Genomic DNA, 23,011 nt, shown 5'->3' on the forward strand with positions numbered 1-23,011 from the left:
TATTTCATCTGCATAAATGATGTTCAAAAGCTTAAAGCTGTTTCATTGCGTAGTGCTTTGCAAAATCTGAGATGGGGTTACTCGTTATTGTATCTCAGAGCCATAATGAGGGTTTTTATTGAGATGTTCATATTTTTCTATTGCTTCACAGTGAAACAAAGCTGGGATGTGCCTTGCAACCATTCTTGAAGGCAAGTGGCTTTGTGTAGGTGACTTCAGTAGTCCATTTCTACATGACAGAAACGAGGAATAAGCACACAGCAGTCTAAGCACACAGCAACCCAGTTTCATTCAAACCCTTAGTGAGGCTGCATTGACACATGATGGCAACCTCACCTCTCTGCCCAGTCTTTCTTTTAAGGAAAAAAAACCCTCACAGCCCTATTCAGCAAAAACAGAGGTTTTTTCTGTCTAACCATCAACTCTCAGACCAACAATTCAAGTTATGTAGAAGTGCTGAAAACATCACACAAACCACTGTGATTCCTCAAAGAAAGCAGTACTGAAAAAATATTCCACTTTTGGCCACATAGGTTATTAACTTCTGAGTTCAATATTTAAAATCTTCCAAAAGGTGTGTGGCAGGATTAAAATAAAATGTTTTCAATTTAAATCAAACTCTTGGAGAAAAGTCAAGCCTTGTAAGCTTATTCTCAGCTACTTTCTGCCTGTCAGAATGAAGATTCATGTTCTTAATGTCTGTTTCTCCTCACTCAAGACCCAGCAAGACCATCCACAACACGCTATTTATGTGCTTCTGAAAGGTAAACCAGCTCAAACAGAAGGCAAAATTCTCCTGACAGAAAATCTAGCCATTTCTTTCATATTTTTAATGGTAATTTTGCCCAACTTGCTCACTGAGAAAAGAAATACACCTAAAAGAAACAGTTAATAATTCACAGATGTCTTCTGAGAAGATTAAAGATCAATACTTGTCAGTTCACAACCAAAAAGCAAAGGGCTAATTAAGAAATTTCCAACATTTTGAATTTTTGTCTAGCATTCCACAGCCATCAATGTATGTAATTCATTCATTATAAATTGCTAACAGGAATAAAATCTTTCAGGCTGTATCTATTGATGGAATTTCTATGCAAATAAGAAAAAAACTATTATATTTACCTATCCTCAATGGCAGAGCAGGGAAACTTCAAGCAAAAGCTTTTTCGTTAAACACAGTGTAATTTTTTTATCTCATTGCCTTTCCAAAAGTATGGATAATAATTAATGCTGTATGACATTAAGCACACTAGTTAAATCAAAAATCCTATTACATACTTGGGAAAAATTAGCTGGGGAATGACGTAAGATACAGCCTTCAGCTCTTAACAATCTAGGAGGAGTTCTTGTTCAACCATTCAGAAAGTCCAAATTATATATAATGCTGCTAAACTTCATCGTTTTCATGACTCTCTCAAGGATGGCTCTCAGGAGACTGGTAAGGAAGCAGGGCATTGGGATCCTTTTTTAATGTTACAGTAGGAATAGCCACAGCAAAATAAAATAGCTGGAATGACTGAATGTGAAGAAACATAATGGGAACTAATGAAGTACCACATTTTAATATCCTTGTTTCAAATTTGTTAAGAGCAGCAAAAAAAGGGACAGTATTTCTTTTCTACATGGATATAAGGGCTTAGAATGGTATTGAAATATTTCCTGTGATTTAGTCAGTAAGCAGTATTTGTCTTCTAAAGGCTGATAATCTGTAACTCTTTCCAAACTCTGGATTGAAGACTAACCAGAAGTCTGTCCTTGTGTGGGACATCATTTCTCATTCTGAATGAATTTGGCCAACAGCTATTCTGGATGCACAGATTTAAGGACACAGCCATGTACATAAATATAAGCAAGTTACATACAAATATAGGAAAAAAGATGTTATGTATTCAAACTTATTTATAGAAAGCCATAGGAAGAAAAACATCCTTCCACCTACATTATAGAGATTTGGGCAAAGTGAGGATTTAACACATTTAACTAGAGGTTTTTTTAAAATTTAACTTAAAGGCATCATGAATTAAAAGTCGTGAAACTTTTAAATCCTCAAAGGTCTTTTAAGGCTGCCTGCCCATTGCAGAGCTGTCAGAACAGGGAGGCTGGGCAGGCATCCTGGCAGATGGTTTCCCTACAGAAGAGCTCTTGAATGGGATCTGTGGGTTTCCACGCCCCACGCTGCTGCAGAGCATTGTTTCCCTGGAAGGTGTTAATGGCTGCCAGCAAGGATGCCTCTGAAACATGGGAAATCATGGCCTTTGCAAGCAGATGTGCCTGCTAGCAGCTCTTTGCTGGGAGGAATTAAGATCTTTAATAGAGTAAAGCAGCTGAAACAACAGAAAGCCATGTGGGAAGGCCCAGGGGATTGATTGGAAACATCGAGTCCTGTATTGACAGGAGGCAGATGTGTTGGTACACGTAGGCAGGAAACCACCAGGAAGCCAGAAAAACAGATGTAGGCTTGGCCTTGAGAATAGAAGTAGACCTCCCTAGGTGCAGGAGTGAAGGGGAAAATAGATTTCAAAGCTTGCATTAAAGAAACCTGTTCATTACTATCTGTTCCCACTCTGCTGAGAAAAAGAGGATACAGTCACTCCAATTGACTAGGGATGCTCCAAAGAAATGCCTGACCAATGTAAGCAGCTTCTCCTCCTCCAGGAAAAAAAACCAACAAAACAAAAAAAAACCCACAAAAAAAAACAAACAATAAAGCACAGTTAATAGCTGCACGGAGCTGAAAGCAAGAGTTTAGTGTCCAGCCCCCAGTAACAGAATTTATTTCTTCCAAAGTTCCAAGGTCGGGTCATTTCCCATTGCAAACAGCAGCCACAACCTGTTGCTTCACAAGCCTAAACCACTTCCCCCTCGGTGCCTGGTTCTGTCTGGAGCACCCTGTCTGTCCCCACAGCTACAAGAGCCACCCTAATGAGGCCCATGAGCTTGCTATGAGCCCACAGGACAAGCACAACAGTCCTGTTTCCCTGGCAAGAGTCTATTCCACAGAGGCACTTTGGGATGGGGCTGCACCCACTGCACCATACATCACATTTCTGGTACCAGGAGCTTGGAGGAAAGTTCACCAGAGTCACTCCAACAGCAATCTCCTGCTCATAAATGAGACCATTGTAACAAAGACGGATTGTTCCTGAATCAAGTCCTGCTCAGGGCAGTGATCTAAGGGAAAAAAATTTGCTACGTATGATTTAGGTATTTGCAGGCAGATTTATAAAAAGCAAAATTTCATAAGGAAGTGGACATCAAATATCTGAGGTACTTTTATAAGTGCAAGCATGGGCTGAATACTTTAGAACATAAACAAGCTGTGGCAAATCAGGCCCTTCAAATCCATGCATCCATTGCAAACCAATGGGGCCTAATAAGGAATACATTACTACAATTTTTCCAAGTTGTTTGCTGTGCATCTAACACATTATGTCTCACTGTACTGCTGTCACATGAAATATTAACAACAGCAACTACCAGTTAAACACTAAACATATACATATGTGCTGCACTTGTTCACACTTGACACAACCATAATACCCAATCTAATGCCAGATGATGAGCTTGATGTTCCAAAGCTTGATTTCTCCCTGGCTAAATTCACGGCGAAGAGGGAGTGGAGTAAAGGGAAAACACTGGTAAGCTTTACACTGGATGTATTGTTGACAGCACAAGAACATGTTTATTTTTGTTATTCCATCTGGTGCTCATTATAAGCACCACACTTTTGGATGAGTTATGGCCAAGCTATCTAGCTATCAATAAAACATGGGCTTACTGAATGCAGCAACATGAGACATTAGTGCAGTAATCTCCTGTTTACTGATGGTGTGTTATGCAACATTATTTCTACTCAACCCCAACTATTGGAAAATTAAAACAACTTTGATCACTTTTGGAGATTCTGGGCTAAGATTTCCATTTGTAACTATCAATTATTTAAAGAACAGTTTTAACGGGTTCTTAGAGGTTTAAAAAAACCCCAGTAATTTAAGCAGCAATGGCAGATGATTATAAGACTTAAGCCTCATATGGAATAAAATGTCTGTATAAAACAGTCACATTGCCATCTACTGACAGCTCTTTATGAAAAGGCTTACAGTTTTTATTAGCTGCCTGACTATATACTTAATACGCTCTCTCTTGACATACAGTAGCACAAAAATTAGGGACATACAATATATGTTGTTCAGCACATCCCACTGCAATAATCCCGCTTCTGTTCGAATCCATTCAGGCTTTCAGAGTTACATACTGCAATTAGACACGTTTATTAATGGCATTATTGCTCAGTATTTCATAGGAGGTAAAACTGTTTCCAAGAAAGTAACTACGGGAGGGTATGTTAATAAATCTGGACTATGTGCACAGTACATAGCAACCTGCTAATAGGATTTCCTTAATAACACCATTTATTTCACTGCATATAACACCAATCATAATACCAGTCACTGGCAACCTGAATATTCCTATTATTTTACGTGAAAAATTGATTTCATGTTATGGACATGTCATACAGACTAAAGCCTCACTGATGCACCTGCATATTAAAAATCTTTTCTCTCATCTTTTTACTAAAACACATTTTGGCACAAGACTTAATGCCCTAGTTGTTAAACCAGCAACATGTAATTGCACTTTAAAATTGAATGTAGGTCTCATATCCATTCTACTTTCCTGCAGCATTGGTCAGTGGATCTAAAAATGACCTGTAAATTAGGTGATGCAGTGTTCTTCCATGGAAGCAAATATACCAAGCTGGGATTTCCTCACTGTAACCCAACCAACATATTAACGCTCTGCTCAAATTGAAGGCATTACTTAGATTCTTGGTGTTTTATTTCCTGCTAAGAATTTCTGCATGCCCTCTGATCCAAGGCATAAGGTGATTTTTTTTCACCCTTGCCTCTTAATTGTAACATTCAGGTTTGAAAGAAGAAACTAAAATAACACCAAAGTACTCTTATCAGGTCTTGTCTAGAGTAGTTGTGTCCAGTTTTTCACACCTCCAAATCTGCCCTTCACAAAAGAGTTTCTAAAGCTCTACATTCTCTTTAAGGCTTCAGTCACTGTCACTTCTTACACTCATTTGAACATATCCCAGTATTTTATCTTTTCTGAGAAATTTTTGTGACATAGAGAAGAGCCCAGAGAAGGCAGCTCCCCATAGCACACAGGGCATTGTAGTGCCCTGCTGAGAAACTTTGCACCACTGAATTTCAAGTGCCTTCCACGGGTTTGCTCCTTGGACAAAGCCAGGCACCAGGGAAATCTGTGTCTGTGCCACAGAGTAGCTCAGGATCAGGGAGTTAATCCAAGTGCCCCTCAGGACTCCACAGGCACAGTCCTTGCACTGTTACCTGACCAGTCAGCAAAGCCAGTATTTTGCAGGCAACTGAGTGTAGCATCAGCTAAAAAAAGAGGAATACCTCACATATATCTGAGTTAGTTTCAAATTATAAGGAGACTGATAAGCAAACAAAGCATACAACAAGCTAGAATGAGAATTTACAGAAACACAGGTCCAGACCATTGACTCCTTCTGTACTCAGCCTCTGAAAAGTAAATCGTCTAAGAGAATTTGCAAAGATCTAACAGGAAATCTGTTGTTTGCTTATGTCCTGTTTCACCACTGGTAAAAAATCCTCAGACCTCAGAGTATCTGGGAATTTTTTCTGGATGTCATTTCGTAGGACAAGTATGAGTCTATTCCACAAATCTTAGCATACCTGAGTATTTTGTCTCTTTGCCAAAGCTACACGACAACTTAAATCCTTTTAGAGCTATTGAGCCATATTCAATTACCCCTCACTCTCTGTTATACATTTAATAACTAAAATAACTAAATGTCAGGATAGAATGTCAGGACTAGCATGCACACAGCGTGAAGACCCAGGCAGGTTGCTGCAAGGTAATGCCATGTTTGGCTGAAATTCACTTGGTTTACAGATAAACAAATCAACTGCCAGAATTACCACTCTGCAAGATTCCATTTTGGCTTCTCATCCAATGGTTGCTGGCAGTATCATCACCCTGAAATGAAGCTCTTGCAATTCAGACAGTGCAGAAGAAGCTATGAAAGTCACTCTTGTCTTGTTTTGCAAATGATGCAGTTTTTCTAAAAAAGTGCTACACAGAGTGAATAGAAATATATTGCACAAAATTCATAAAATTTCCCATTGCAATCATTTAAGGGCAGCTTGAATGGAGATCAGTTCTCTGAGGAACAAAATAATTTCCTTAAATAACAAAACAAAAATCAAAGCTGGCATATGTTTCCAGAATAAGATAGGTGCTACCCTAAAACTCAAGGCCAGCACCACATTTTCCAAGTTCTCCTTAAATGTAACCATCCTCTCAACTTCTCTTCTTTAAGAATGAGGATAAGGACTTTTACTATTGTGGCAACAAAAAGACCCCAACAAATAAACAAAACAAAACTAAGCACAACAAAAAACCTTTCAAATTTAAATGTAAATATATTTTTGAGCAAAAGCCATATAATCCTAGTGGGAAAACTGGAACAGTTTATTTCACTAGAATTGTGACTGAGAAGCAATAAAACTGAGAAAAACAATAAAAACATTGGACAAGTGTAATATTTCTTCTCTTAAGCAGCTCAAATATGGATTTTGTAAGCAGTGTTGAAGAGGTTTTGGTGGGATTTGGCTTGCTTTGGTTGGTTGGATTTTAACCCATGTATTGATATAGCTTTTACAGAAATAAAACAGCCCAAAGAGTGAAGAGTGCTTAGCCATAGATAAACACTACTTGTAGTGTTTGAACAAATTTCCTGAAGCAGAATCACCTCAGACTTCACCACCTGCCATGCTCGGGCTCTGCTCTCTGTAGGAGAGGCTGATGAGCCGAAATGGCCGAGCAGGACGCAAGGAACACAATCAATCAATTAACGCCGCTCAGAAGTGGAATTACTTGCTTTGTAATGCAGACAACACACAGCAGTGATAAATTATTGCTTTAACATCGCAACAGCATCTGCTGCACACAGCCTGCGGGGCTGAGATCTGGCCTTTGATCTACATCACTCACTTTGGAAAGAACAAGGTAATCCAGATACCTGCAGCACTCTCACTTGCACGGCTTCGGAGAAGCTGTAAAAATAATACTCCCAAAGAATCACTGCTTTTGTTTTCTTTTTTTTTTTTTTTTGTTTGTTTGTTTTGAAGGGGATGCTTTGTTTTGCTTTAACAAGTAACAAGGAGGAAATAATAAGGAGGAAAACGTCTGTCATAGGTGGAACTGCAATATTTGTGTTTTCCACTGTTTCATTTGCCATGGATAAACACATAAAAATATACTTACATGACTGAATGTGGAAAGAAAACAGTTAATGAAGATAGAAACCTACTTTGTGACTGATATGAGAGGACCTTTCTCAGCTGTTTAATTCTAGAATAATTTCTGTATGGTTAAAAAACCAGCAAATTCCATGGTGTCAGAAGTGTCACTTCTGCAGTGCAGAAGGTCATGTCATTCAGTACAGCATCCTGGGAGAGCCTCTGAATTAAGAGTGTGGTCTTTCAGTACCTGTAACTCATTAAAAACTGATTTAAAAGTCTCAAGGTTTCAAAGCCACCAACAGCAGAAAATAGAAGTTTGTAGAGTGCATAGGAATGGTACAGCCCTGAGGGGTTTGTGTTCCTGCTTTTGAAAAATCGCTTGATCATTGTCCATGATTAAAATAAAAAATATGAAAAAACTTTGCAAAATTAAGCCTTAAAGAATATTTCTCCAAAGATATTATGAAAAGCTTAAAAAAAAAAAAAAGTTTAATTGTGTTCCTTTAGCACCTGAATCTGCATATTCCAAAGAAACAATACAAAAGAGAGGCAAATGTTTTGAGGGTTTTTTTAAGGTATTAACACAAACAGAAAGTTACTTGGCTTTCAGACTCATCCATACCGCAGTATGAAATGCCTTTGGCAGTGAACTGAAGGCACAAGAGACAATTCAGGGTGTAACTGTCATCATGAATGTCTTATAACACCAGTGGCCAGAACAAAACGCCTTTGAAGGCTGCAGTGAGTGACAAGACACTTTAAGAAAGGCTAGGAAAATCAAAGGGCATTGTCATCAAGTAAATCAAACTTTGTTTCGATTGTCTGCAAGGTCAAGATATTTGCATTACATTAAGGGTTCATTAGCACAGACAAGCATTAGGTATTACAGGCTGATTTTTTTTGTTTGTTTCGAAGATCTAAAATAATAAAGTTCCACAGAAAAGAAAAATGCTGGCCTGTCAAGGGATCTCAGCACAATCTATGCCCTGATGTCTTTGTTATAATGGAAACATTGCATATTGAATAGCTAAAGTAGTAGAACAAAAGTCTAGTTATAGAAAACTTTCTAAACACATTTTCAAGCCCAAATATTTTATTAATTTTAACATATATTGCATATAATGCTTCTAATTATTTCAGCACTAATTATTTAGCAGGAAAATTAACCTTACTTTTTTACTGTAGATAATGACCCAGCAAGTATCTAAATGATACTAATTTAACTGCTTAGAAAGTAGTTCCATGCTGAAAAAATTAGTTCTATCATATTTTTCTCATCATTTAATGCAAAGTTTAGAGAAAAAGGTGTGATTACATGACCAAAAGTGTCCTCTACAAGAATTTACTGCTTGTTTGCTCTAAGACACTGCACAGCAGATAACATTCACCAAGGGGTAAGAACAGGAGTCGTAAATGACAAATGGGACAAAACTCACAATCACTGCTTTACTGCATAAACTACACTTTAGTCATAAAGGGGGGAAAAATTATCAACCAATGTAATTCATCAACTTATGTTCACTCTGGTACCCAAGTGGTACCAATGAAAATTTATTAAAAATCATGAAAATACACGACATTATGAACATGTCCTTCAGCAGGGTAGGAAGCATCATGATTGCAAATGACTCCTATACAAATCTAAGTGCTAACTTGAGAACTCCGAACACCTAACAAATCTAATTATTAGACAAAGGTCTACTATTGCATTCCTGAGCCTTGCCAGCTTCACAGCACCCACAGAGCAGATCCATAACACAAACCACATCTGCCAACACAGAAATCATGGATCTTACAGCTCCAGTGCTCGGGAGCACTGATAGTCCTTACGACAAGTTTTTAATGAAATAATGCTGTGCCTGTCAGAGGAACTGAGATGAAGAATACATTAGGCTGACACATATAGAATCATCCTGCCAAACACTGCATCCCAGGACTGGAGGTGGAAAGATGTAAAAGGCAGGCAGCATAATGTGCTCATTTGTGGCCTCGTCCTGGAGACAGAGTCAGTGTGAGCAGCACCAATTCTCTGCCCAAAGGAATTAAAAACACTGGGGTATGAATAAGTTCAGTGTCAAAATATCAAGTGATTGCCCACAAATACATACCCTGAAAAGAGTGTTTTCTTCCTATTTATTTCTACAAAATCACCAACAGCTTTGATTTGCACTCTATTTCAAGCCATGCCAAGAAACATGATGCACAACAAATATGAACCACAGACATGTTTACCCTCTTATGCTTCCAGATGTCTCAATTTTATGTGCCAAACCTCCTGCTCTTTCAAAATATTACCTCTAACTTTTAAAAAGTCTACTTCCTTTCTATTCTGTGCTTTGTGGTGGAGAAAAAGCACTGCATTTGGAAGGCATGTTTCAGAATAATTATGGGCTATTTCCGATCAAAAATTCAATCACATTCAGCATTTGTAAGTGTTCAGCAGCAAAAAGAAACCAAGTGACAGCAGTGGCCTGTTAAAATATGGTAGCAATATTATGATTAATTGCAATTCAGAGAAGACAGAAGTGCCCAATAAATATTTCTCCTGTCTACTTGAGAGACAAAGGTGTATGCCTCAGGATTGATGAAACACTTTCCTGTATTGAGTCAGGAATATGTTAGCTAGCAGCTTTTGAAGTCTGACATTTTAAAAATCGGATCCAGATAACTGAAGGGTTTTAAAAGAACCAGCCAGGCATCCTTCTGGGCTGTCAGTGAGTTCTGTCACACTGACAGTCTCAGAAGACTGAAGAGTTGCATCAATATGACAAGACAGAGCTTTATAAAATCTCACAGTAATTATAAGAGTAAAACATTGAGAAAAACAAAAAAATAGCTTCTAGGAAGTCCATCTTATGCACAGGAATAACTCCTATATCCTCAAATCCAAAATTCAGGAACTTGTGATTTGTACCAGTCACAAGCAGAGGTTTAAATCAGAGTTCTGGTAAAAAATGCTTGTTTACAAGAATGTGTAAAGTTCTGCTTCTTTGTAGACAGTGGAAGCGAACTGAAACAATTACCTCTCACAGCATTAGAAGCCTTTCATTCATCCCACTGCAAAGATTTGCCTTGGAAAAACATCGCTTGCATCTGCTCAGGTGAAATAAAACTTTCCTTCTCCATTTTTAAGGTTTCTCTCTGCTTCCCAGGTGAGATAGTTCAGCTATACAAACATATCCCTTTGTGTATCAACAATCCACCAAACCTCCTTCACACAGAACATGTGGATTTCTAGCTAGCTGCCTTTATTTTGGATGTAAATACCATATCTCATAGATACCATAAAACACGGGATTAAAATTGACTCCAACAGTTTCTACTAGATTAACCCAATTTATACTACTGTATTCAACTAAAGAGGGACTTTGTGCATAGCAGTAAAAATAATGCTCATTGTTTTCAACACATTTTATATTAGTCTAATTGGCAAATGCTCCCATACCTGCAATTAAAAAAAATTATAAAGTAACTTTATAAGCTGTGAAGTAGCATGGAAAATTTTATTCCTTGAAATGACTTGGCGATGAGTATTTTAAAATAATGTGCAATTAACTAACAAAGCCCAAAGACTGCAAAGTTATTAGAGCTGAACATGATGGGCAATGCCTAAGTACCATGGGTTTAGCTGATTCTTTCCAAAAGAAGTCAAGCTAGTGAAATTAAAGATTTTCTCTTATCTATTAATTTTGGATGATTTAATCCTGTACCGCCGACGATATGAAAGTCTTGCCTTTGTTTTTTTGCTTAAGAACTAGATTTTCTCCTACTAAAGAGGTCATTGCTTCCTGCATTCCTCATGGGAAAAAACCTAGCTTGAATATTCTGAGACATTTGCCTCTCTGTCCTATTCTGCCTTCTCAGTAAATCTGAAAATGCTCCATTATAAAAACCAAAAAATTAATCCTATGTTTACATCGGTAAACTTTCTGAAATATTTAGTATCCAAATTATTCATTAAAACAGGATCTAATTACTGTAGGAAATCACCATGAAAGGCTAAAAACAAGTTCTGACACACAGTCAAGAACATCCCAGGCAAATCCAGAAAACCTCTATTTTTCAGGTCAGTATAAATTTAGGCACTTACCAATAATAGCAAAATTCCTATATCTAGCATAATACAGATACAGCACATATATAAATAGGAAATGCTAAATGGAACAGATTGAGTATGAGGACAACATGATCACCAAGTTTTTCACAGACTGATGGTTTTCTATTTTTAAACACATTTATTTTAAATCAAGTTAAATCGCATACAACTCTCTTACCTTCTGAGGCAGGGCTTGAAGCAAAGAACAGGACCAGAGTATGGAGTTCATGTAAGGATTTTCAAGCAGAAGCTACAGCACAGAAATAGAAATATGGGTCAAAAGAGCAAAAGAGCAAAGTTCAAATATGGTATGTTTGAAAGCATGAATAAAAGACAAAACTATTTAATTTTGAAACAAATCTTAAATTAAAAAAAAAGAAAAAAAAGAGTTCTCTTTCTGCTAAATGTTTGGCATTTTGACCTTCTGTGCATTAATTTCTCAACTTGTGTTTGTTTTTCAAAATCTCTCTTCAAAGCAATTAGCTTTTACTGTCCTGGAAAGCATAATAGAAAGAGCAACTCCTGCAGCTTTCAAGTTCAGCCACAGCCTTTGTGACACTTAGAGATTGCAGTGCTTCTGAGAACTTTCTTGTTTCTGCTACATTTTAAAACCCATACCAGAGCTAAAGGTGAGCAGGGTCTCTGCATTCATTCTCTTTGAAGCTGTTCTCCATCACTCTTGCCCACTCACCCATGGGGACAACCAAAAAATGGGATTATATGTGTGGCCATTGCTTCCAGATTATCAGTATCAACTTTGTATTCCTCTATCTAAACATTTACATCTGGGCGTTTGATTTTTGTGTCTCTTTCTTACATCACTTCAAGATTTCAGTGTTTATAGAGTTAGTTATTCAAGTTTAACTTCTAATAAAACACAGCTGCCATCTTAAAAGCCTTCTTACCTTCTTTGGAGTGTTCACAGCACAGAACAGAAAGAAGCAGGTAAAATCCAAACTTCTGACTGCCTTGTGTCCTGTTAAAAACACATTAAGCTTATTTACTTGAATTGCTCTTATGTTTTTATCTACACATAAAAGCATAGACAGGGAAGAGCACTGCATGCAAACTCTTCCTTCCCTAATAGGAAAAAAAACATTTTTGAAAAGTAAATTCCTTCATACGTGCATTCAATACTTACACTTCAAATACTGTATATAAATTTTGCTATTAGGAGGTGACAGTAGAGAGAAAAATAATTCAAGTAGACACTAGTGATGCACTGAAAGAGAACTTGTCATAGCAAGGGAATTTTAGATGCCAAAGTAGCACCAGCAAATAAAAATGGGTTGGTAGAAAACGGCAGCTTGTAGGCCATCTTTTGGAAGCTATTGAAACACAAACCATGCTGAGCTCAATGTTTCAGTGAACCTGCATGAAACAGAGTCTGACAGCTTGCTGGTTTTAGTGCAATTATAAACAAGCACATTCCTGGGTACTCCTTGTCTGGGCAAATGATAGTACAGCAACTGCAAGAGCAACAGCTGAATATCCCTGGATAAACACACTCAGTGGGTGTTAAAATAGAGAAAATAATTTGTACCACAGAAGAATACAAACAAATATTTTAGGTATCCAAACCTACAGCCAGTAGATGACAAGATCTACTGTAGAGGCAGCCCTCAGCTTCTGGATATTAGCACTCAGGTAAAGAAAAGAAGCATACAGTAATAATGCTCAGGCAAAGCAAGGTTCATTACAAAGATATTGGACTTTTCTGATGTTTTTTTCCCTACCCCAACTTATCTTGCTGGTCTTGTAGGTCTGGCTGTGAAGGGCCACCACCTCCTTTTTGATTAGTTTTCTTTCAGACAATAGCGTTTAAAAGAGAAACCCAACTTAGTGGTGCATTATTGAGCTTCCCAGCTGACAGAGGAGATCTATTCTGAACCCATACAACTTGTTATTGTAACAATCTGTCAAAAAAGCTTCACGTGTTAAAGGCAGAGTCAATACATATCACAGAAACATCCATGAGTTGCTGACTGATGTTGCTCCACAAATACTAACAAAAGCAAGACACACCCTCCACCCATCAGAACCAAACCAAAGTTCACAAAAGTTGCCTGTTTCACTGAGATTTTTTTTTTTTTAAATGCTGTTCTGACAGGAAGTAAAGAGCAGTCAACCTGATCTGAAAGGGTCCAGCAAACGATGGGTTCCTTTAGTGAACACTTAACTTATGCAGCAGAGAGCAAAAGTCATCAAAGCACATTTTGCTGCCCTTTGCAGTGAGATCAACAGGCAACCTCAGGCTGATCTGAATAGCAAACTGTGCCAGGCTGAGTGCCACTTGTTCACGCCCTGAACAGATGAAAACAGCCACGTTTTCATTAAAGGCTGTTGTCAGATTTCCAGCAACATCTCTCTACAAGCATTTCTTGCTGAATACATTACTTTTGTGAACTTAGAGATGAATCATAAGCAGTGGCACATTGCATCAGTGGAGTGCTATTTAGGACACTCGAGAATGAACACTAAGTGACACTGCCAAATATGAGAAAGCAACGGTACAAAGACTGAAAAGAAATGCAAAAAAATCAGAAAAACCATAGAACTAAATATAAAACAATAATTCTGAAATACTAAATAAATATCCAGTTTAGATTTTTGCTCATTTTTTTAGAATGTGGAAACTCAGGGAAACTTTATGTTATGCAGTCAGTTAGATAGTAATGCTGCACACAGCAACAGCATTTGGTTTTCCTCCTGACAACCTCTAACCCTCCCTCCAAAAATTACTATTGCACAATATGAGCAATGACCTCCAGTGGCAATGGACTCATTTATTCTCATTGAGTATCAGATCCTAAGTGCTAGGAATGTCTGAAGATCCTTTTGAATGAGCAATGACTTTCACAAATTGGAATGAATAGCTCATGTTAGACATAATGACAAGGTAGGTTCAGGATTGACACTGGGATGGGCTTATTTTGGTTGTGTTTCTTTTCTTTTTTGGAGGGGGCAAAAGGAGAGGTGTTTGATACTTTTATTTGTTTGCTTTATGATTTCAAGACCCAGACTGGAGCATCTCTGTGCACAATTTTATGTCAGTGACCCAAAAATACTAGCGCATGCACAGTCTATCCTGTAGTACAGAGAAGAAAAAAAATTTTCTCAAGTCATTACTTAGAAAACGAATTTAATTTCTAATAGCTATACAGATAAAACTAATCTGTCACTTCTATCATTTCATCCTTGCACTTATTCAATGTAACCAGAGTTTCTTTCTGAAAATGAGCAAAGTTGCCCCACTCTTCTCCTTAAAACTTACTGTTGACAGCTGGGAGACTGCTGGAGTGCTGAGAAGCAGCAAGATGGTCTCAGCCACCTCCCACTTCCTTCTCTGCACATACCTGGTCCCTCATGCACTGCCTGGACTGCTGGATATTTTGGCAGCAGTTGCCTTGCTTTTCTTCTTTGACATTTAACATCATCTTAACTCCTGAGCAAACATTCAGACTGCATTTTATTAAGACAGGGGTAAGCCAACTGAGCCACTACTGGGAAGCAGCACTGTTCACACACCCTTCAGTCTCTTCCTTCCTTTAATTCACACTAGTTTTAACATTTGATTCCTCCACGAGCCAACAACACCTGAGGAGCACAACAGAAAAGCTCAGCACAGCAAAGAAAACTGCAAATGGATACAGTTCAGCAAAGGACCAATTTGGTACCAATGCTGGCAAAAGAGAAGAGCTATGGACAGGAGAGTAATAAACAAATTTATTTGGGGAGTAATTAATTTATTTAGGGGTCTGGGAAGGGAAAAATTATTTCCTTAAACACAGAATGCCAGTGACTTGATGTTGGGCATGACTATGCAAAAAGGTGCATCATGAGTGGTGATCTGTGACCAAGGGTAGAAATGAAGAGCTAATAATTTTTCTGCTGTACAGGACGTTTATGTATCTCCTCAAGAGAAAAACTTGCCTGGATCACTACACAGCCTATAATTCACTTCTCTCTTTTATCTCATGTTACTTACATATTGTGGAGTTAGGTCCCACCTCTTTCTATTACTTGCATGGAAAGTTTCACTCTCCCAAATCATGCCAAATCTGGCAAAGCTTATTTCCTTAAGGCTTAGTTAACAACTGCTTTTAATTATTTCCACACCAACAGCTGCACATAAACATTTAATGGCATATTTAATGATCACTCTACCTCCTAAGGATGTTTTGAGGGATTGTTGTAAGTCAGATTTATACATTGACAGACATTTCATTGCAGCAAAGTTTAAAAAAACTGCAGAACATCATCATATCAAGAGTTTCTAGCTGGTCAACATTCCCCAGCTCCCTGGTCATTTTATAGAAAAATAAACAGGAACTAGTTCTTCACTGTAAATGAAGAACATAATGAAAACTATTCCCATTGCAACTATGTTGAAATTTGGACTGGATTTGATATGCTGGTAACATTAAACATGGCAACTAATGAAATAAATATGAACAAATGTCAGGTTAGAACAGCCACAAAAATAGCTAGAACTAATATCTTGAAAATAATTAGTAGAGAAATAAATAATACAAATGCATGCTATTTTTAACCAGTTTGTGTAATTAATCTATCCATATTATTAAGGGATTTTGTTCCAATAATAGCATTTCATAAAAATTGGAAAGCAAAAGTTGACATGGGCATCAGTTTTCTAATTTATGTTTTTTATCTAAATAATCACAGTTTTTAATTATATCCAATTAGAACAAAAGCATTCAAGAAAATGGGTGATTTTTACAGCAAAATAGAACTTTTGTGAATTTTCTGAAAGCTGTGTATGATTAATTTGGTAAACAAACTTGGAGGGAAATACATGCAGCTAGAAAAATATTAATTGTTTCTCAAGTATAGAGAGCAAACCAGAGTCATATACCTTTAAAATATTGAAATGATGAAGGCTTTCTGATATGTCTGATTCAGGCATTCGCCACAGAGGAAGGAGAAGCCTCTAAACACTTGAACACAATCAAGGAAAGAAGCAAACAACCAGTGGAATTTGATATTTACAACTTCTCACACGCCCTCTCTTCCTAATGGAAGAATATTTTAAGAGTGCTGTTCTCTAAATGCATACTTCAGAAAACTACTGCAGCCATAGAAACTGAGCCCTTCTATGCAATCTATTTAATCTTCAACATTACAGTTTATAGAGAAGTATCAGCACAGAAAACTTATTTCATTTGCAACAACTATTCTTCCAATCAACAGATTTGGTAATGATTCCATATTTAGGATAAGAGCTTTCCCTGTGAGAGTTATTCTAATATTTTCAACATTTTACGGAGATGGAGGTTATTATTCTAACAAAATTTGAAGCATCTTTCTTTCTTACACTCAACTTTTCTCATCAGGATGAAACTTGAACACTGATTTAGAATGTTTTCTTTGCCGTTAATGAAATCAAGGAGGTAGTGCTCATAATCTTCCTTTGAACTCTTGATTAAAATACGTACATAAATAGATATATATTTATATATGTGAGCATCTGATGGTTTTGATCTACACTCCTGACACTTTGATCCTACTTTACTTTGAAGATGATTTTAAAAAGAAATTTCTAACACATGCTCCAGTATTTGCATAGGGAACCCAGAACTACTATCAAAATTTAAGTCATTCTACTACAAAGGGAGACAATTGACTTAAATTGACTCCCACTTTTACACAAAATGATAGCAATCAACATTTGTAGATTCCTGTAGGCTGCATTAATTTTTTATTTTTTTTAAATGTAGAATCCATCACATCTGAAAATTCATTGTTTTCCAAAATTATTTCAGGGGGTAAGCCAAGCAGCAATAAGGATACAGGAGCAAATAGTTTAAGCCTTCCCAAATATTAACTTAATACTGAATCACTTTTACGTACCAAACATACACATCTCTGGATCAGTTCAGATTTTCTCCATTTTTCAGTACCCAACTCCAAAGGAAAGATTACTTACATATGTTTGTTTGCTATTTCAAGAGGTGCAGCGCTCAATAAACTGCATCCCTAAGCATTGCAACAGCTGTTTCTGAAAAGCCAACGAGCAAGCAGGGCCTCCAACCACTGCAGCAAGCTTTCAAAAATGTGAGCCACACATTAAATAGCTACTTTCTGATTAAATGGACCTTGTTTGCCACTGCTGTGTGCTGAGTGCTAAAACTAGATTTGATATGTGATCAGCATGAAGTTATTACGATTTTGTATTCATGAAATCAACTCTGCTGCAAAAAAGAGTTGCTGACTTACTTTGCCTCTACATATTTACCCTCTATAATGAGAATAAGTACGTAACAAGAAGGAAAAAAACATCTAAAACACTTTGCAATTGTATGAAAACATATTTTACACACTATTTCTGTCTTCATTTTTTTTACATCTCCCTATTTCCCTTCCATTTTTCTCCAACTAAACAAAACTCCTGATTTATGCATACACACACATACTGCCTATCTCAGACACAGAATCTTTTTTTTTATTTGCCTCAAAAATTAAATGTGGAAAATCCACTACAGTACCAGCAAAGAACTAAAGGCAAAGGTGAAGCAAGCCTGTTCTGTCAGAGCATGCTTCCTAGCAGTCCTGAAGGGAGCAGCATCAGATCCTTTGCAGCCACTGAGAACCACAAGGCAGCTGTGACTCGGGAACTGTACAGCATCCCTGAGCATAAATCAGCTCAATCTTTTGCATTTCAGGCTACCCCACACTATGAAACATGTAATTGGTTATGCCTTTTGCATTATTTCTGACCAGGCTCAGATTTGCATTGTAAACAAATCCATTTGCCACTTCAATTCTTTAGCTCTGAGTCAATGTACAGGGCTGAGAGGGCAGAAGAACCATAATAAATGGTGTCGTGTCCAGATTTTATCACAAGGAGCTGAACTAAATAACTTATGAGCCCAGTCAGTTCTACTGAGTTATGAACAGGCTCTTCCTCCTAGAGTAAATTAAAATTCTTACTGCATACAAAAAGCCCAGTGAACACATTTTATTACTGTTGCAGGGAAGTGCAGAAGTAATGAAGGTAGAGCTAAGGTAAATATATAAAGCAATGCCTCTCTGGTGGATTGTTTGCTAAACCTTGTAATTTTATTCACTGGTATTTGAATGCTGCATTTTCTGCCTGTGTATTCAGAAGGCTCAGTAGAAAAACAGAAGTTGCTGGGACATGGCAGAATAAGAGCTGTGTGATGACAGAAAAATCTACTGTCAATACGGAAAATGTCCTGAGAGCAATGACAATTTTCAGCTTCATTTTCTAATAAGCAATCTCATCCCTATTCAGGTAGAGGTGTTTTAGTTAGCATTTGGGAAAAGAGCAGAGAGCACAAGGTAATAAGAACTATGTAAATGGGAAAATTACAAAGTTTCGATAAAATGGAAGTTGGCATTTATTCTGTGGTAGAAATTCATAGTTTTAGAAATATACACTCAACTGCAATAATATGTACGTACAATAAACAGAGGAAAACACACACTTGAAATTATTACCAGAGAGAAAGGCCAAAGTCCCTAAATGGGATAAGCATGCTTGTATGAGATGTAATTGTGAACTGAGAAAGGTGACTGCATTATTCTGAAGTTATAAGAAGGCAACACACTTAACTTCATCCTGCTGGCTGCAAAATTCATAGTAATTTCAGCAGGTCTAGCTTTCTGTATGAAGAAGAAGACAACTTTTGCAATAATTGAAAAACATGGGCTCAATGATAGACAGAATAGGCATAAATCTTATTACTTGGCAACTGTAAAAAATCTAACCTTTGAACAAAAAAAAAAAAAACCCTATTCAAATACTCCTTTTTTTTCTGCAATGATCAGATGAATCTACAGCCATGCATGGATAACAAAATCCATTAAAGTTATTAGTTAATAAATGTAAAAGTGAAAAACAGAATTGCTGGTATGAATCCACACAGGGGCAAGACTAGAACTAATCTCATAAGTTAAATAAGCAACACAGTAAGATCCTGGAAGTGACTGGACAGGATTTCTAGCCTAGTTTTTGATGAGAGCTCTTGAGAAAAACATGATCGTAGTGTAACTAATGGGACTCAAATACAGAAAGATCATGATGTCAATTCAAACTGAGCAACAGAAAACAAATTAATCTGTAGATGATTTTGAGAATAACTCATCAAGAGGAATGTGTATTTACTAAAAATACCAAAGCAACACGAAAAATCAGTCTCTATTACAAAACTGCAGAGCACGCTTCAAAGAGTTTTGCAGGTGGAATAAGTTAAAAAAAAAAAACAAACCTACATATAGAATAAAACCCAAGGAAGACTCAGTAGGAAAGAATGTTACAGCTGCAATTTCACAGAAAACATCAGCATTTAAGGATTTGAAAGCTTTCTGGATTAAGGTAAATATGAAATCCTATACAAGATGGGAGAAGCAACCTGAAACAGAAATTAGGAGAATTAAAAAAGAAATTTGGAGAAGTGCCTTTTAAAAAGCTGTCAAACAGAGTAAAATATTTGAAAATACATCAGAGGAAGCCAAGAAGGGATGCAGAGGAAAATCAAAGGTGTGAAAGATATATTTGAGGAGGCAAACACAAGCAAGTGGGCTAAAAATTTGGAAACCTGCTCATTCATCATAGAGAAATGTGCTCAGGGAAAATAGTCCAAGCTATATTTACACAACCTTCCCCTCAGAAATGGGCGTCAAAATTCAGGATGGAAGTCATCCTTGCCAAATTATTATTTCCACATATGCCAACCCACTGTGCAGAAAGGGGCAAAACCAAGAGACTTTGAGCATTGTTAAAAATGTTGCTAAGAAGAGGACAAAGGGATCCATGTCTCTCCACAAATTTTATAGAAGTTTCAAAGCTAGACAGAGTCAGTTCAGAAGGATGTAGCAGAGTTGGAAAAAGTACAGAGGAAGTAATTATAATGTTCAAAGTGTTGGAGCTCCTTCCTTAAGAGAAAAGAGAGAAAAGGCTGGAGAGAAGTCCCAAAGGAGAGAGAACGGTTTACAGAATCACACCAGAAATTTGCAGAACTACGTTTCCCCATCTCCTACCAACACCACAACTAGAAGGCACTTAGTGAAACTAAAAGGGGATTCATTTGAAAAAGATAAAGTATTTCTTCCCAGAGTGAATCCTAAAGTTGTGGGATTTGTTGTTATAGGAAGTTGTAGAGGAAGACACTATCAGACAGTTCGGAAAGGAATTAGACAAACTCTCAGACACCAAAGCTTGGATCATGACTCGAAGGACTAAAAGGATATAAATGAATAATAAAAAGCAGCTTCAAGCACTGAGAAATAAACTGCAGACAGTCTGTAGGCTTTCATGCTTCATCCAGAGTAGCATTGGGAAACAGGCAAAAAAATTTCCCTGTTTCTCTGTCATTGGGAAACAGGCAAAAAAATTTCAGCCCCAGAAGTAAATGTGTTTAGAGAAGCATACTTTATAAACAAATTTAACTTTAATTCTCCCTGCATTTTAATGAAAAGGAGAAAGATTCTGCAATCCAATTAATGAACTGGGGCACGTACTCTCACACAGTCTCATTTTACTCTGGGCTTTTTTGCTATCATCAACTCCTCACAGCTGCAACAGCACAGATAAAATCTCAGTTTTGGCAAGAGGCAAGCGCTGCCTACAACTTGCTCTTAAAACTTGTCTGAGGAAGGAACATCTGTAAATGAAGTCCAAGAATTAGGCATTAAGACAAACGTACATCAGATTTTTCATCAGACTCAGGTCTGGCTTATTTACACATCCAGAAAGAGAATCCATTCCCAAAAACATCTAGCTAGTTTGGGAAGTAACCTATTTATATAATGGTATTGCCTGCTCTCTCAGGAAAAATACTGCTGTGCTTTCAATGCCACAGTAATCTAGGAATGCAAAGCCCACTCTCTGCCAATTATTTAGGTCACTCCTTTTTGGCTTTGAAATTTTTCATGCACCCACTCATGAAGAGCCATTTCCTCCCTCCTGTGAGCTCATACACATTTATGCTAACCATGCCTATATCAATCACTTCAGACTTTCCCAAGAGCTGGACTAAAGGAACCTAAGATATTCCTCAAAAAGAACCAGATGTAGCATCCACAGGAAAAAGAAATAAATATCATAATAAGGAAGAATGTCAATTCAATCAGTTTCTATTCAGGCATTGTTCAGAAAAAAATCAGTCTTAGCAAGTCAACTCCAGGAAATGCTGAGGAATAAGAAGAGATTACACTCTCTCATAAGACACATTTCTGTTCTCAGGTGACCCATTAGTCATTCCTCCCAAGCAAAGATTTTCTATTTAACTACATTGAAAAGATAAAAGGAGGAATTTCTTCATTGCTTTCGTCTTGATAGCATTTTTTGTACACAAGCCCCACAAATTCAGACCTGGCCTAAAATGGGTGTTACTTCATTTGCTGTCACCAATTCACAGTTGACATCAGTTTTTTTGCCTTAGAGCCACAATTAGGACAAGGCATCAAAAATGTCCCAAGGAGATGTTCTTCAACCACTACACAGCTATTACCACCATCTATTGCATTATCAATAAAAGAGGCCAGCAATAACTGTTATTTCTAAAGGAGAACCAAACAAGCTCTCTTTATAGGACAGCCAGCAGCAAGATGACTTCACTAAGAGGTGACAAATTGCCACTCTGATTGGAGCCAGCTGCCTAGTGAAAAACTGGAATAGTGCATTGATATTTTGGAGCACTTGCTTTTGTAAAACGTTGTCTGGGTGCAGCACTATTTATATGCAGCTCTTCTGCATGCTGTATTCCAGATGAAGCGATAGCCATCATCTTAAAGCAGCTGCAAATTCATCTCTGCCATCAAACCCTATAAATCGGGGTCTTTTTTCTGAATTTATTTTGGTTTAATTAGGACAGAGGAAAAGTACAGTCCAGAATAAGCAGGTATACTAGCCTACCACTTGACAGGCAGCCTTCAGAAAAACTCAGTCAGCTCCTATATCTATTCCATTCTATTCCGTTCCATTCCATTCTATTCTATTCTATTCTATTCTATCCTATCCTATCCTATTTCAATTACCTCCTATCAAATTTTCCATGGCAGAAAAATGGTACTGGCTTTTTTTGGCCCCCAGTGCACACTTACTCAAGTTTGGTTTGTGAGGTAGGTACTTTCCATCACTTCCTGAATAAATAAAATTGAGAAAATGAAAAGCTTTGGGACAGTTTATAGTAAGAGCTCCCAGCTTCAACAGATTTCTTGAATCTGAAGACCAAACCAAGGATATTATTAAGGTTACAGTCAAGTGCATGAGTTAAGGTCACAACACTCTTAACCACAGCAAAATCTCTTTTCTCCTGAAAACGCTTTCTTTCAGATAACATGATATCTAGACATATGTCAGTGACATTCCAGGCTTAAATCAAACTGAAAGGATAGGATAGCCTGAAGAAGCCACACTGGTTTAGTAACTGGTGAGGGTCAAAGGAGTTACAGATGCACTGCTGGCTCTCTGCACTTATGGCTCATGTTAGCCAGAAGAAGACAACTTCTGGCAAACCACTCACTTTTAATAAACTTCATTTAACAGAACAACTGTTCTCAAAAAACGTGGCCAAAAAATGGGCTGTCTGCTTACATTAGTATTTCAGCATTCACAAGTCAGTTCCAT

The sequence above is a fragment of the Lichenostomus cassidix genome, chromosome 4 (assembly GCF_008360975.1).
Source record: "Lichenostomus cassidix isolate B80296 chromosome 4, HeHo_3.0, whole genome shotgun sequence".
Classification (NCBI taxonomy): Eukaryota; Metazoa; Chordata; class Aves; order Passeriformes; family Meliphagidae; genus Lichenostomus; species Lichenostomus cassidix.